This window comes from Barbus barbus, assembly GCF_936440315.1.
Source record: "Barbus barbus genome assembly, chromosome: 10".
Taxonomy (NCBI): domain Eukaryota; kingdom Metazoa; phylum Chordata; class Actinopteri; order Cypriniformes; family Cyprinidae; genus Barbus; species Barbus barbus.
Window position 1 is genome coordinate 32,613,000 of NC_136738.1, and position 12,409 is coordinate 32,625,408.

The 12,409-nt window shown below is 35.3% G+C and overlaps 1 long non-coding RNA gene across 1 annotated transcript; it reads left to right on the plus strand.

Moving 5' to 3' along the window:
• The first annotated feature begins 580 nt into the window (after positions 1-580).
• On the plus strand, positions 581-6,340 carry LOC306875833. Its single transcript, XR_013784772.1, has 3 exons — positions 581-627; positions 777-900; positions 4,659-6,340. It is a non-coding gene; the product is annotated as an uncharacterized lncRNA (long non-coding RNA).
• Positions 6,341-12,409: the final 6,069 nt, after the last annotated feature.

Genomic DNA, 12,409 nt, shown 5'->3' on the forward strand with positions numbered 1-12,409 from the left:
GTTGGTATGGCACACTAAAGACAATAGTGTCAATTTACTGTTAAAAATAAAATGATTTCAGCCAAAACAATGAAAAATGGGCCATTACCTGTTTGGCCCACTTTACCTGAATGTTGTGCCATGGCTCAAGAAGGTACCTGCTGATACGCTCATAGTTTTAAAACAATTATACTTGTATGTATATATATATATATTTAAGAGACCCATGCTAATTTATAAACATATCATTAGATCTCATGCATAGCTTATTTGATGATATTATAAGTCATTTACCAAAACGTGGCCCATTTTAGCTGACTTCACCCTATGTCCAGTGTTGCCAAGTCCGCCGTTTTCCCGCGCAATTGGGCTACTGTAACACTGTTGCCGAAGGTTGTTGTTTTTTCTTTTATCATGTCCGCGGGTTGAAGCGTTTAGTGTTTAGCCTCTGAAATGCGAATTTTATCAGGGGAACCCCGCCAAAAAAGTTTTTTTTACCCCCCGAATGAGATTTTTAATTTATTTATTTTTTAAACTGGGGGACTAGCTAGTTTTGAGTAGCAATTGGGCGGGTTTTGTTGTGACAACCTGGCAACCCTGAGTATGTCCCTCCCACAGCTACATTGTTTCCAGCAATCGCGTGCCTGGGTAAGCTTTATTTCATATCAAGCGATATTTCACTGAGTTCAAACATCAGAAGCAGATATTGGCAGCAGGAGACAAGATGTACAGCTGTAGGTTTGGTTTTATAGTTAGAGGAAACCAGCTTGATTTTGTGTTGTAAATTGATCTTGTAGGAAATGAGACGCTGAAAGATCCATCAGGACAACCATGGAAGTCTGATTTTGGAATCTTCTTAGATTCTTCTGTTGTGGCACGAGGGCGTCATGTTTACTCATTCATCTTTAAATTGCCTCCAAGGTAAATCATTTTAAGAACAAAGTTTCAACTACATTTTTTTTATATATAAATAATCTTTGTAGGCTATTCATGGTGTTTTCATAATTAAGAAAAAAAGTTAAAAGTAGTATCTTTATTGTGCACGTTCTTGGTGTCCTAAATGCAAGCAAATGAACTGAAAATGAATTTAAAAGATTTAATTTCAAGGATTTTTCTTCCTCTTGCATGTTGATATTATTAATGTTAATAAATATATTAATTAAAGAAAAAGTATTAAAAATGATTATCATTCCATAATCAGTGGTTATGCAGTAGGCTGATTCCAGGTCTTTGTGAGAACATTTTAATGTTTGTTGTTTTCACAGAAGTATGACACCAATAAAAGCACGCAAGACACACCTTTTGAAGTTGAAATAGAAGACTGTATTGATTTTAAATGAATTTATTAAAGGTTTGCATGTCAAACTCAGTCAAGACAACTGCAGTATCTTCCTCTAGGGGGCAGTAATTCTGGAGACTCTTGGGAGGTTTTGCAAGCTGTTCTAGACTTCTGCATCTCTTTTAACAATGTCAAAACAAAACAACTGTCAAATGTTCTTTGAGAAATATATAACAAGACACAGCCTTTGAAACTGAGGTAGAAGATTGTATTTAGTTTAAATTATGTATTGGTTTAATTGTCTGTGTTCTATTATAGTTCTGTGGCTAAAACCACCATCAAAATGTTCTTCTAGGAATCAGTAACAAGACACATCCTTTGGATTTGAGAAAGAAAACTGCATGTATTTTGAATTAATTTATTAGCAGATTTAGTAACAAGACACATCTGAAACTGTGTGCATTCTAAATGAAGTTATTTAAACTTCTGAATGTCAAACTTGGTCAAAACAAGTGCGATATCTTCCTCTAGGGGGCGGTAAACTGCACACTCTTCGTAATGCTTTGCAAGCTTTTTCTCAATCGTCCTATTTCAATAACCTTTGTTGTGCTATAGTTCTGTGAATAAAACCAATATCTAAATGTTCTTGTATGAACCAGTAATACGACACACACAAAGCCAAAATTTTTTTTTTTTTTTTACACATTTCACAAGGGAAGCATTTAGATGAAATAATTGTGCTTTTTGCTCTTCGTTTTGCACTTTGCAGACGGTCCCTAACCTGCACTATTACATTAAAAGGTCTATCGGTTACCTTAAGGCAGATTAAAACAGATAAAACACAGTGTGTTCTCTTCTGCATTTGAAAACAATTAGAACACATTGTGTTTTATGTCATTGTGTTAAATTGTTAAAGAACTTTTGAAGATTTCCGAGGCTGAATCTCTGACAAACGTCAAACCGACTTCATATCGGTTTGAGTATGCCACACTGACTTTGATTATCAATATATTAAAACAATATTAATGTTAATATGTATGAATATTAATATATTAAAATGGCTTGACTGCACGTATTTAATATACATATATATTATATTTTTCTTAAATATTAAAATATATTTAATAAAATAGAAAATTATGCCAAACTACTTTTACCAGTATTTCTATTTTTCAGGAATTTCAACCTTTCAATGAGACTTCACTTCCTGCTGTACAAGCTTACATAAAGCATATCTTTTCTTGATAGGCACCTCCCACCGACCTTCAAAGGTTCATTTGGAAAAATCGTCTATTCTTTGGAGACCAAACTTTCCAGATCAATGCGTATTTCTAGTAAAGAGTTAAGATAACAGTGAGATAACAGTCCCATGTATGTCTTTACCATACATTCATCTATATGTTTAGAGGCTCCCTCACTTTTTTGTCTTGTTTAAGCACCTCAGTACGGAACCAAAGATAAACAAATGAAACGCTTCACCTCCGGCAGTGTCTCCATGAACATAAACACTGAGAAAATGGGATACTACTTTGGTAAAATTGTATTTCTTATAACATCTCAGCAGTGTTAATGTTCTTTTATTGACAATAAACTCAAAGTTTGATCATTGTAAACACAACCATTTCAAAGAGAGCCTTATTCAAACCATTTCTGTATATTTGTTACAAGATTAAATGTATGTAAAATTGTAGATATCAAACGTCTTTGTGGAGTAGGTAAGCACGGAAAGCAATCTAAACCGAATGTGATTTCCACCGAGGGGTATTTGTGCCATCTCAGATTCAGTTTGACCCCCTTCAAACCCCTGAACCGTGTCAATTTTAACCATTCGATGTGGACGATCCCTAGTTTATTTAGAGCAGCCAATGCTAAATTCAAATGCTTTGTCTGCCGCTATTCAGTGTTTTCAACCACATACAATTTATTTTAGGTTTCAGACATTTAAAGTAATTACTATCAAAAAAGACATTTGTTAAAAATACACGGATATTTGTGAGTTAAATACATTGGTTTCTAAGGAAAGCGGCAATAATAATCCTTTCAATTAAAATATGACGTGTTTTATTCATATAGGTACACATAGGTAAAGTTCACTCTATTCTTCTCCTAGTGCAACGTGTATGGAAGAAAAATAATGCCATGTTTTTTTTGTTTGTTTCAAAGACATATGTTGAATAGCACTAACTGAAGAAATAAAGCATTGCATTAACAGTGCTTGCATTTGAATGCCTTGTAAAGTAAAAGTCGTAAAGTCGTGACGTATTGTCAAGTATGGTGACCCATACTCGAAATTGGTGCTCTGCGTTTAACCCATCCAAGTGCACACACACAGCAGTGAGTAGTGAACAAATGCACACACACACACACACACACACACACCGTGAACACACACCCGGAGCAGTGGGCAGCAATTTATGCTGTGGCGCCCGGGGAGCAGTTGGGGGTTCGGTGTCTTGCTCAAGGGCACCTCAGTCGTGGTATTGAGGGTGGAGAGAGCGCTGGACATTCACTCCCCCCACCTACAATCCCTGCCGGCCCGAGACTCAAACCCACAACCTTTCGATTACGAGTCCGACTCTCTAACCATTAGGCCACGACTTCCTCACGACTTGTATTTCCAGGGCTTGCACGCACTGTTAATGCAATGCTTTATTTCTTCAGTTAGTGCTATTCAAGTAATTGTGCAAAAATTACGCTTTATTAATCGAAACTCGTAATTAATCGTAAATTTGTGTGAAAAGGAATAAAAGGTGCCGGGGGTTTCAGTAAAGTTTTGTTTGGACGCAGTACCATATTTTCCCCATTAGATGCCAGCAAATTTGTGATTTACAGTAGAGTTCCCTCTCTCAAATATTACAAGAACACACACACTTTTTTTTGACACATACAAACCACACTCTGACATCTATACCAGCACACCCATTCAATTATAGCTGCATTATTTATCCAGTTGGCTCTATAATATGCAGAAGCAGAAAACAGGAATAAAGCGAGTATTTGCTTTATAGGCCAAACTTGAAAAAATGGCACCATCTGGTAAAAAAAATAGTAAAAAAAAACAATTTTGAAGTCTTGCCAATGGAATGAAAGCCAATTAACAAAAATTGCATAATTTTACAGTTCAGTGGCACTGCGATGAAAAAAGAGAGGTTTCAATGGGGATATTTTTGTCTTTAAGGTCCTGAGTGGAACAATTTTTTGTACCTAGTGCAAAATATATTTATTGGAAATGGGGTGAAATAGTAAAAATACACACCTGAGCCAAAAATGTATGCAGCTGACAATAACACTGGCAAAATGGGGTTAAATCAAAGGATGTGCTCATCGCTTATCTCAGACAGAGATGGGTTTCTTTTTGATGCGAGTAATATGTTTTGCAATATCTGTGCTTTCCGTCTAGGTCTATCTGGATGTGCCATATCCGGAAATCAAATTCCCAGTTGTGATTCTTCCTCCTCAGCCTGTGTCTGGTGCTACAAACAGTAACTTTGCAATCTTGGATCAACCACCAGGAAGCAATATGTACCCCAACCCACCTCCTATGGCTCCACAAGCCCCACCTCTTCATGTGGTTGGACCACCTGGTCAGTTTAGTCCTTCAGTTTCGCATCAGTCTGACCCGTCAGCTCCACCTCCTTATCAGGAATATCAATTATATCCACAGTTGCCTGACCACCCTGAAAAATCTTGACAAAATTATTTTAGAATCCGCTTCTAGGCTTCTTTAACTTATCTAGATTTCTAGAATAATTTATATTAATATGTAGCCTTTTATATTTTAGGTAGTGATGTTGATCATAAGTGGACAACATCCTTTACTATTTATTTTTGTATTTCTAAACCTTCAGCATAGTGCTACATGTTACATCCCACGAGAAAGATATATCCTGCTATATTGTGAAGTAGAGTATTGTTTTTCAGAAATGGTCTATGCCATATACAGTTTCAGGGGGAAAAAAGTATGTGAACCCTTACAGTTTTTTTTAAAATAGTAAGTTTAGTCAACTTGAAATGTTACATTGTACTAAGTGACAACTTGGATATTTGAGTTGACTGTAGCCTACTTAAACTTTTAAGGCAGCACAAACACCTACTTTAAACAACTGTTTATTTGTTTTTTACAGTATAGGTTTACCATCAGTTTATGCATAAATTGTTACAAAAGTTATGGAAATACCATGAATTTCTCAATAAACTGTTACAAAATGTATTCAGAACTTGGATATAGAGAAACAAGCCTGTTTAACACACAGCCATATGTTTTACTCTGAAAGCACTGACACTGACAACTTTTTGTCCTTTAGCAGTTAAATAAAATCATGCGGAAGAACATTTTAGTTGCTTTTCGTCTCTGCACTGGTGAACACATGCAAATCTAAAAAAGAGGTTATCTGAGCTGGTTCCATATTTTATATTTTATACGGTTGTTTTGACTTATTGGAAACATTGTCAAACATTTGTCAAATGAAAAACATTTACCAAATGACTTAAGAAAAGTTTATATTTGTTAATATGAGACATAAGGGTTGCCCTTTTGTCATAATCTTTTTGTCAACTTGTTTTCTTTCAATTAGGGCTGGTTTTGTGTTTATTTGTGGAACTGATTTATCGTAGGCCTCATTAGTTTGAGTTTACATGCCTTAGTTTTTGAGAGAAAAAAAGCATTCTTTGTGAATAATTTTGTCAATATTAAATAAAATGGACATCAGGCCAATTCAACCAGCATGTTGTGTGAACCTGATCTTGTAGGTGACTTGAATCTGTAAAATGTGTGTGTGTGTGTGTGTGTGTGTGTGTGTGTGTGTGTGTGTGGATCAGTGAATAAGGATGTCTGAGATCTTAAAAAGGAGAAATCTTTTCAAAATGTACTTTAAAGCATGTTCTGTTTTTTGAAAGAGAAATTACATTCACAGACAAGCAAGACCTTTGTATAACACAAATGGACAGTTTTAATTGCCTTTCTATCAGTAGCTATATGTTGGATAGTACAAAATTAATTTTCTAATTCTTTATAAACCAGGACTTTTTGTTAGAAAACTTACACTTATGAATGTGAAACTTGACTAATAAAACAAACAGATTAATAACAAAAGTTGAATTATTCACATCTCATTTTGTAAGTGACTTTTCTTTCTGCTTTAAAGATGTTTTCTTTGGATTGTGTGACTACTCAAAAGAGAATATAGGAAAATATAACTTAATTTATGTTGCTAGTTAGATTTCACATAGGCTACATAAACAAAAAATCAGGCTCTAAACCTCCCTTTTCTTTATTTAAGGTTCATCTAGACGAGTAGGCTACATGGAAACTATCCAAGATTTTCGATAGGCGCTCCAAAGTCCCGATCTGAATCAAATGATTCACAAACCCACTCCGAAGTTCCGATCTGAATCAAATGATTCACAAACCCGCTCCGAAGTTCCGATCTGAATCAAATGATTCACAAACCCGCTCCGAAACAGTGAAGCATTTTCCGACACTGTTTGGTGTAACCGATGCGGAGTTTCGAAAAGCTCAATTTCACCATCACTATATGTGCTTTTTAAAATCATTACAAGCGATGTTGAAATTCGAAAATGAATGGCTCTTTTGATCTGGTTTTTGCTTGAACTGCTGAACAGTGTCAGCACTACTACTGTCTTAGCTCACTAGTTTTATTAGTTTTATTTAAATAGTTTGAGCTGTAGTTCAGTTGCTGACTGTTCAATAGAAATCAGTTGAAATCATCAAGTCTGTCATACTACTGAAGTGACTTCAGTTTATCAGCTATATATTGTAATGAATATTTGAGAAATTATTGTTGTATTTGATTGTATTAGTCTATATAGAGTGATGGTCAATGTAAGAAGAGCAAATGAGAGAAGCAGATGAACTAAAGTTAAAGAGAGTAAACTTAATCATTCAGCTGAAATTTTCTCTTATTATCTCTTATATGTTCTTACTCCACACATGTATTTCTTAAAAGTGTGCAGTTTTCTAGCATATTTACTTTAACTTCTCAGATAATATCAATGTTATGACCTTTTTCAGATGCGTCCGAAATGACAACAACAGCGGTTACATACACATATATTTCATTGTTTGATCAAAATTATTGCGAGGGACAATTTAGTAAGTCACTGGATATGTCATAGCATCTCTTCTAAATTCTACACCCTTGCTAATTACCATATAAAGACAAACTTAATTGGCCAGAAACTCTCATATCTCTCTGAGCTTAAACATAATTCTGTTGTTTCTCTGCATTTATATTTTGAGATCTGTGGAGGGGTTTGGGACACTAGAAAGCTTTGCACTCCATGTACGTGCTTTTAATGAAGCCTTTGGAGAGCCTACAAATGTGAGGAGCCACGGGGGGCCGAGACGATGCCAGACAGAGGGGCGTAAAGAGATGGAGCCCACTCGTCTGAGGGCCGCTGGACACACGCTGCTTTATGCTGCATTCGGCCTTTATAACCCCTCATGCATCTGAACTCATAGTTCTGTGACGCAGGAATACAGAAAACCAACAGAACTGGGTCACTCTGACTGCAGAAGCACATCTGAACACTCATATCATAGACATGACAAGCCTGTTGAGAAAATCGCTTCTCCTTGCCTCAGATTGATTGATTTAATAATCATTAAGCTGTAGCTGCAACAATGCATTTGCATTCATGCATGCTTTCATCCAAAAGAGGAACAAAGGCAATTCATCAAGGAGCCGACAATGTTCATAATAAAACATGTCAGGTTTTAGACGATGTTTGACGTTGAATAAATATTGAAAGGCATCATTTTTCGAGACATCTGTTATTTTGATGTTAATTCTGGGCAGCATGGATTTGTGTGTTTGTGAAGGTCTTAGTGATTCAGATCACACGCTCTTGGTCTGATAATCTTTGACGTTTTTGTTTTCTTTCAATTTAATCTAACAAAAAAGCTAGTATCTGACTTGCATGTTGCTCTCAGTTTATCACAATAACATGATTAAAATGTTCAATCACCTTTAATGCTTTAGTAAACGACAAAAAATATCATTTTATGTGTTCATGAAATCAGACAACTATTGTTGTTCTTTTATACAGTAGCAGTTCATTTTAGCAAATGCTTGTATGAGGTATGATGGTGCGTTATTTAGAACAAAACATAAGGTTCAAATTATATTAAAGTGAAGTGAAGTGACATTCAGCCAAGTATGGTGACCCATACTCAGAATTCGTGCTCTGCATTTAACCAATCCAACGTGCACACACACAGCAGTGAACACACACACACACACCGTGAACACACACACACACAGCAGTGAACACACACACACACAGCAGTGAACACACACACACACAGCAGTGAACACACACACACACAGCAGTGAACACACACACACAGCAGTGAACACACACCCGGAGCAGTGGGCATTTATGCTGCGGCGCCCGGGGAGCAGTTGGGGGTTCGGTGTCTTGCTCAAGGGCACCTCAGTCGTGGTATTGAGGGTGGAGAGAGCGCTGTACATTCACTCCCCCCACCTACAATCCCTGCCGACCCGAGACTCGAACCCACAACCTTTGGATTACGAGTCCAACTCTCTAACCATTAGGCCACAACTTCCCCAACTTAACTTGACGAGGAACACTTAAAAATGCTCATTTTTAAGCAATTCAGTCAATGGAGTTATCATTACGTAAAACTACTATTAAAAGTATTTTAACAACAATGGCTGAATAAAAAAATATATATAAAAAATGAAAATGTAAAAATGTTATGTGAAATGTGTCCCTGCAGCACAAGAGCAGTCATGAGTAACACAGGTATATCTGTAGCAATAGACAACAATACATTGTATGGATCAAAATTATACATTTTTCTTTTATGTCAAAAATCATTAAGATATTAAGATCATGTTCCATGAAGATATTTAGTAAATTTCCTACCGTAAATATATGAAAACTTAATTTTTGATTAGTAATATGCATTGCTAAGAGCTTCATTTGAACAACTTTAAAGGAGATTTTCTCAATATTTAGATTTTTTTGCTCCCTCAGATTCCAGATTTTCAAATAGTTGTATCTCAGACAAATATTGTCCGATCCTAACAAACCATACATCAATGGAAAGATTATTTATTCAGCTTCAGCTTCAGATGATGAAAATGAAACATAGCGCTACGTGTTCCCGCGCAGATCAGCATCACGTGATGAAGGCGTCAGCAGGTGCCAAGTTTGGTTGTTTGTTTACATGCCACTTTTTTTTTGCTTAAAATGTATTGTTTTTCCTGCAGTACCGTGATATTTAGTTTTAAAACAATTCTCTCCGGTAGTCAAACATAATTGACGTGTAGTTTAATACAAAAGCAGCACATGTATCATCACAACATGATCATGATCGATATCCGAGGACAGTTAATACCTCAAGACGATCAATAACTGGAGACAATCAACATCATCTGCGAGGAAACAAACACCTGTGACTCGGCAGCTGGATGTGATGTTATGGAAATATGTGGCCTTTAGGTCCACTGTTTTCAGTTGTTTGTGTTGTTCTGCTGGTCAGAGGTCAGTGTGACATCGAGAGTGGAGGAGATAATGGCAATGTAACATTAAACAGCACATTGTTGTGTTTTAAGCAAAGAGTAAGCAGTAGAACATTCATAAAGCACAAAGCAATATTTATTATCTATGTGACAACTGGCCCCGGTCTGTGTTTGTTTTTACAGTGCAATCTGTGGCAATGATCATGTGGTTTTGCTTGATATATGCTGCATGATGAAGGAGCGATTCGGTTTTCTGAATACAGAGCCATTTGGGCCTCTACACATTTATTTTTATTTTTTATTGCCTTTCTGTCCCTTTTGACACTATACTGCTAATTGGTTTGGGACTGAGTTCATGAAAACATTACGGCACAATGTGTGTGAAATTATCTTTGTTCCTAGAATATTTGATGAGAATTGCCCTCTGAACCACAATGCTTTTGTTAATGAAATAAGTTTTGAATAAGAGACTGATACTGGTCAGTTTTTATTGTTATAATATTCACAATAAAATCTGATGTTCACAATCTGTTCTTGATGTTTTATAACTTAACAGTAAAAACAAATGTGTAATACCCTCCTGAAACCCAGAATTTGTATTTTTAACTTATTTTTGAATTATTTTTGAATTTAGTATTTTTCATGTCATTACATTGTTTAGAGCATAGAACAAAAAAAATTAAATTTGAAAAATGATATTTATTCATATGTTATGCTATAGGCAAAAGCAATGGGATTTTTTTTTTTTTAAATCACCAATACTTTTTTAGGTTTCAGATTTGTTTTTATACCAAACTTTGTATAAAGATGATTCTCAAAATCATCTAAAGCTCTACCGAGGACAAAAGTCTATTCCTGGGTCTCAGGAGAATACTATGACATTTTAGTCATACAGTAGACATACAGTTTTAACTGTTTATTTATGAAAACAATACGCTGCCTGAGGTTGTAAGTTATAGGTATTTCATTACAGGTAGATTATACAGTACTTGAAATGCCAAAATGATTGATATTTAATTTTGTAACTCATTTAGTCAGAATTTAGAGTCAAAGCGATCTGTTATGAATGTGAGGAACATGACAGCTGAAGTAGAGACGGCTCTTGTTGTCTTCTTTTCCACTGAAGGCTGTTGAGTTTTCATTGGCCGCTGGTCTTTTCTTGGCAGCGCTGTGAAGAAGGAAGGAAGCTGAGCTTTCCACCGTTTACTCTCTTCTGTGAGCAAACACAGTGACAGTTTGGGAATCGTCTCCTGAGCTTCCTCTCTTATCTCTGTCAGTCTCACACTAGTTACAGTGCATTCAGACCGGGGCTAGTTGTCACACGCTTTACTACACAAATCAATTTCTCTTTAATATAGAAACCCTAAATTCTTGACCTCAGAAATAAAATGTTTGAACATGTACACTGTTTTTAACCAGTAAAAAAGTACATTTTAGTATGGGAGTGCAAAAAATAGTAGTTTCCCACATGATGACAAGTTTTTGGGGCATGTTGTCACACTATATTCACATTACGTTCAGAAAACTTTTCTTAATAATGAAGCATAATATAAAAATATTAGCCTATTATTTATTATAAAGCATACGAAGCATGTGATGACTTTTCCCCAATCATGACATTTATGAAAAATATTAAAGAACAATGAAATATAAATGAGATACAAAATTAAAATTAATATTTAAAAATAAAATAAAAAAATAGAGAGAAATAATTTAATTTAAGTTCAAATCTACACTCAAAAATATTTAGGCCTGAATTTAAGATTCATGTATTTAATTTGTTTATGATATTTCCATGCATTTTAATTGCACAGTTTTAACGTAAACAAGCTGATTAAACATAATTTGATGCATATTTGTCCATCATTCATTAATGCAACAGGTCAGATTTGAATGTTTTAAATGCACAATAACCAGGTTTATACATTTATAATCAATAAATCTGCTTGTCTTATTCATACATTTTAACTAACTGAATATTGCCATGTTCATACTTTATAACGGAATACATTTAATCATTTTTTTGATGAACAAATGTGTTGATTCTTAGCTATTTGAATACATGCATTTAGAAAATTTTAATTTAAATACATTTTTAAGAAATCTGACCTTTCATTTAGATATGACTGACAAACATACAAGTTTATTAGTATTAATTAAAAATCAAATCATTTAATTCAGTTCATTTTAATTCAAATACATGCATGTACATCAACATAAATCTTAAATTTAGGTCTAAATATTTTTGGATTGTAGATGTGATTTCCTCACGTGACAACTTGCCCCGGTCTCTTCTATGTATAAGCATTTGGTGACTGATTCCCTTCTGGTGAGTTTAAGTGCTTTATTGCCCTGCACTTTGAAAGGTCAGGCTGCACAAACTTACTTTCCCGTAGATAAGTGTAGTTAGAGGTTACTAACCTCTTCCTTCAGCTGGAGAAATACAATCTGCTGTTTCTCAGGCGTCATAAATTAGGCCACGCTTTGAAGTCACGAGTCCATATCCCTTGGCTTTGCTGGTCATTCTGGAGATTCCCTCGTAAGCCAAGACAAACGCTCTCTGGGTTTGGAGAGGTTTAAAGAGGTTCTCCTCCTGAATGCTTGTTTTGTCACAGAGTTCATGGATTTAAGATGTTCTGTG